Genomic DNA, 6,000 nt, shown 5'->3' with positions numbered 1-6,000 from the left:
GAGACGTTGAAAGCTGTTCCTTTTGTTTTTCTAATAAAATCAGCAAGAACTCTTCCAAATAAGAAAATAAAAAAAATTCAGCAAGAACATATTTCAGATCAGCAGGACCCTTTCTACATCAAAACTCCTTAATCACATCCTAAACTTACAAGGAAAAAAGAAAGAAAGTAAAATTAAATACTAGCCTAAGAGACAATGTCCTAACTTGTAAGAGTTAGACCAAGACCAAGCTCACCACCTTGAACCGAAACTAACATTTTCATCTGACAGTGCAAGCGACAGCATAAGCCCAAGACTTGAGATGCTCTTTCATGGCCATCCCATCAGTTAAAAGTGGCATCTTTACGCTCCCAATTCCAGACATCTCCTTATAACCATCAAACTCCCAATCCCAAATATCTCTCTCGTCAATGCCCAACTCAAGTTCCCCCAGCACCTTTCTCTTCCTCTTGCTCTTTCTCTTTCTCCTCCCACTTCTCGCCTCCTCTTTCTTCGTCGCCTTGAAAGCTTCCATTTCCGCTTCCTGCACTTGCACAGTCACTGGCTCAATTTCTGCACTAAATTCACATCTGGTGCATCCGGAGGAGCCAATCTCTGGATTTCCCGACTCGTTTTGCTGGGTCTGGAAAATTGGCTTGGAGGGTTCTGTTGGAGGATCAGCCATTGGCTTAGGTTTTCTCCACAACACACTGGAGAAGAACCACAGAGAGTCCAAGCTCTCCAAAATCCCAGACCCTTCCATGAGAAAAACAAAACCTCCCCCTCCACAAGAATCTATAAATAGTGAAGGAATTGAAGCGGCATAAAACAAAACAAAGAGAATATAGTAAATTCATTATTACGGGAAGAGAGAGACGATGGCAAGCCTAAGCTATTTTTCTACGCCTTCTGTTTTTGGACGGACGCCATTGATAAAGTGAAAAGGAATTTGAGTTCAATATTTTACCCCTTCTTTTGTTATATTTGTAGCAAATTTACAAGGGTAGTTTTGGTATTTTGAAAAACTGAATACAGTGGGCGGAACATGGGACAGAGCAAAAAGGCTCGCCCAACGGTCTGAAACAACGTGGCTAGAACCTGCCAGTAATTATTATTAGACAGAATTATTTAAATTAAATAATGTAAAATATAATTTAATTACATTTAATTCTTACTGTTAACTTCAAAAACGTACTCATTAATTTTTATTTTTATTATATCAAATGCTTTAATCATTCCATTTAATTAGCCGTTAAATCGAACCGAAATCAATTTGATTTATATTTCTGGTTTTTTAGAATTGAGGTTAAAGTGAGAGCAGAGTTCTGGTATATGACCCGTGACGCCATGGCAGCAAAGCAGAGCAAAGGAAAGGCCAAAGGGTTCTCTATACTTTTAGTGATTTTTCTCCCTTTATTGACTAATGGGAAAAGTTCAAGTGATACGACTGCATTTCATACGCAGGCTTTAACCTTTTTTTCACTAAGTGTTTGCCAAATTCAGTTCACATGAACCCTTTTATCATTTCTTCTTTTGACTCTTATCTTTCTTTTTGTACTTATTTGGTAAATACGACAGCAAAACGACGATTTTTCATATAAGTGAAATTACTTGATAGTCCAGCTACACCACCTCACACTACCGCCGGCATTAAAATCATAGTGAACCCATTAGTAAATTTCTAAATAAATTTAAATTAAATTTAATTCATTCTTACATAAATAATTAATATAAAATTTAATATGTTCTTTTCGAATGAAATGATAAGATTTTTGTTGTGTCTGTTAACAATATTTTGTTAAATAATTTATCATCTTTTAATTTTTTGATTCAAAATTATAAATTACTTTTATCCAGTTATGAAAAAGTAATATATGATTTTATTCACAAGTGTGCGAATGATGTCGCTTATATTTTAGTAACATCAGCTCATTCTGAATCAGGCCAAATAGTTTGGATTCATATCCCTTCTCCTCATATAATTTCTTTGATCACTTTGAATTAATGATATTTCTATCCTTTTCAAAAAAAATAAAAAAATTTAACATATTTTTCACGTTATGTGAGGTCCAACATTTGAATGGATGGCTCTTCAAAAAACTAATTCAAAAAACAAGAGTGTTTATAACGTGTGGACACATTATTCTTTTCATAACTGATATAAAATTTAAAATAAATTAAAAATTATTTTAAATAATTATTATATTATTATAATCAATTATATATATATTTAATTTATAATTAATAATTATAAAAATAAAAATATATAATTTTAAATAAGGACACGTAACTTATTTTTTAATTAAATTATTAATTTTTTAGGAGAATAAGACCTGCAAACTCCTTGAAATTATCCTGTATGTGGGAGGAGAAGTAATAAATAAATAAATATAGTAATAATTTGATTTTTCATCATTTAACTAATATGAATTTTTATAAAATAATATATAAAAATAAATAAATATAGAATATATCTATATTATTATTATTATTATTTAAATTGATTTTTAAGTTATATAATAAATATTAAAAAGTACACCTATCTAGGTATTGAATAAGTATGTATACTAAATTCACATCATTACAGAACAGTTATGCAAATCCAATTCAAATTTATTAGGGTGTGTTTGGTGATATTATAGGATTTTTGTTTTTTATTTTTTAAAAATTAAAAATAATTTTTTAATTTTTGTTATTTATTTTTTAAAAACTGTTTGCATAAAAATAAATTTATAAGTTTTATATAAAAATAAGTAATAGAATATCTTTTAAATATGATATTTAATAAAAAATAAGGGTTTAAATAATTTTATAAATGGTATGATTAATAAATTATTTTTATAAAATATATAATATTATAATAATAAAATTTATTATTTCATCTATGTATTATTGAAAAACTCATTAGTTAGTTCTCGATTTTAAAAGTAAATTAAATCATTCCTAAAATTTTAAAAAATTTATTAATTAGTCTCTATTAATTTTAGCCATTAAATATTAAAATAAAAAATTTATTTATTCCTTATAATATAAAAAAATTCACTAATTAATTAATTAATTTTTAAAAAATATATTAAAATAACTCTTAAATTTTTTTAAAAATATACTAATTAAACCCTCCATCAATTTTAGCTATTAAACATTATAAAAAAGTTTTAAAAAACTTTCATACGAATAGATTAATAGATATTTTCACAAAACTAAAAGATCAACTAATAAATTTTATCTTATTATAAGGGTTAAATAGTAAAATATTTAATGACTAAACTAATAAAAAGACTAATTAATATATTTTTAATATATTTTTTTAAAATTGATGAATTAATTAATAAATTTTTTCATATTTTATAAACTAATTAATATTTTTTTTAAAAAAAAATTGACAATGTCTTCGATATAAAGAGAATAATTAATAGATATTTTTATAAAATTAAAAATTAACTAATGAGATTTTTTTCATAATAGAGAAAAAAAATTAATTAATAAATTTTTCTTTTAAAATTTATCATTTTATTATATTTTTTAAAATCGAAGAGTATGAGTTTATTTATATTATATAAATTAAATAATAATTTTTTTAAAAAAATAAAATTACATTTTATAAATGAATTAATTGAATATATATATTTTTAAAAAATAAATTTAATTAAAATTTTTTAAAAATTATTAATGATAATTTTATAAAAATTATAAAAAAATAATGGATTGATAGAATGTAACAAGAAAATTAAGAGTATTTATTTTTGCTCTGGTTTTATATTTTTTATTTTTATTTAATAAAAGAATAGAAAACTTATTCCTATTAGTGTTTCTGTTTTATTTTTATTATTTGTTAGAAAGTATTTTTAAAATTAAAAAATTATAGATATTAATTTTCTAATTATAGATTTTATCAAACCATTATATTTGTTTTATAATTTTTATCAAATTATTATTAATAATTTTAAAATCTTATTTTTATCTATCAAATTTTTATCTATCCGATGACCAATCCATTGCTATTCTGTCAAAAATAATTAGTGTAAAAAATAACTGCTGGAAATCTATCGAAAATATTAAAACCATCTTAACGAAAGACATTACAAATCTATAGAAAATATTAATATTATTTTATCAAATCTGTTGCAAATTCGTCGCAAAATTATTTACATTTTCAATAATATTCATTATCATCAACAAAATAATTTCCTATTTTTATGTAGACATTCCTCTTATAATTTAAATAATTTACAACTAAAAAATCTATTCAATATAAGTTAAACGCTATTCATATTCATTGTAATTAATGGTCATACACACAAATATTTAACAATGTTCATAAAGTTAAAAGTTCAGAATAAATTCATAATACTTAACAATGTTCATAAAAGTTAGAATAAATCTATCAATTTGCGAATCATCTGATGGAGAAGCAGAATCTGCAGCGGTGTGATGATAATAATACATTTGCTTATGGAGTATGCTCGCATGTTTACTCTTACATCTTTGCTGCCTCATGTGTTTCATTCATAGAGAGCTACTGACCATGTTCTCTGCCTCTAAATAATACTACTCTTCGAGACATCTTATAAAATAATTATACATAAGTTTCAATTAACAACAATTATAAATAATAATAAAGTGTAATCAAATAATAAGTCTTTAAAAATATATAAAAATAAATTTATATAATAAGTAGTAAATAACATAATATTATATACCAAGGCATGTATTATTCAGAATCGTTATTTTCTAAGTTCACATCTTCTGAGTTCACCCGAATCAATGATAATAAATATATTAATAATAATTTAAAAATAAATCAATAAGAAAATGTAATCATCTTGTTAGAGTGTGAATATAATCTGTACATAATTATAGGATATTACATAATTATAGGTGATTACATAATTATAGGTGATTACATAATCATAGGCTAATTGATTGATAGAGGATTATTAGGAGTTGTCTTAACAAGACCTTGTAATCTGTATATATACCCATTTACTTCAATAGAGAAATATACTGAAATTGTCCAATTATTTCTTATCTTATTACATGGAATCAGAGCCATTTCCATAGAGATATAATTTTTTTTTTCTCCCATTAAGTTTTAAATTTTTGGAGATTTATGGCTCCAATTCTTTTGTATTACCCATCTAGCGTAATATTTGTCTCTCACTGTTCACCTAGGGAGGACGCTAAAATCGCTTTGTAGCCCCCTTGTCAGATTTGTGGTTCGTTTGCCGTTTGAGTGTTGAGTGGAGGCATTTTTTGATATTGTTCACTGGGTTAGATTTTGTTATCTTCCTTTAATTCGTTTGAAAGTATAGAAATATAAGATTTTGGTTGAAATGGTTTCTGACAGTAAGATCCATATTATTAAAATTATCCCAACGTCTTCAATAGCCGCTAAGACGGGTAAAACGTGTCTCATTTCCTCTTCATATAAATGGGTTATTGATTCTGGTGCCACGGATCACATGACAGGTAATTCTCATATTTTTACTACCTTTCGATCTCATAAAGCACCTTCTCCTGTTATTATAGCTGATGTGTCAACCTATAATGTTGAGGGTTCTAGGACTGTTAAACTTACTCTTTCTATTATCCTGTTATTTGTGCTAAGTTTATCTAATCTTTCCTTTAATTTAATCTCTGTGAATAAACTTACTAAAGACCTAAATTATTGTGTTTTTTTTTTTCCTGATCATTGTCTCATTCAGGATCTTGTGACGAAGTAAATTATTGGTAAAGGACATGTATTTGGGGGTCTCTACATTTTGGATGCATGAGTGCCCCAATCTGTTGCCTGCTATAATGTTGTGTCTCCGTTTGAAGCACATTGTCGATTGGGACACCCTTCTTTACCAGTTTTGAAGAAGTTATGCCTTCAATTTCATAAGGTATTTTTACTGGAATGTGAGTCATGTCATTTTGCAAAACATCATCAAAGCTCTTTAAGTCCTAGAGTCAATAAACGAGCTGAGTCTGCTTTTGAATTAGTTCATTCAGATATTTGAGGCCCATGCCCGGTTGGAT

Source organism: Manihot esculenta, chromosome 16, assembly GCF_001659605.2.
Source record: "Manihot esculenta cultivar AM560-2 chromosome 16, M.esculenta_v8, whole genome shotgun sequence".
Classification (NCBI taxonomy): Eukaryota; Viridiplantae; Streptophyta; class Magnoliopsida; order Malpighiales; family Euphorbiaceae; genus Manihot; species Manihot esculenta.
Note: the sequence above shows the minus strand (reverse complement) of the source record.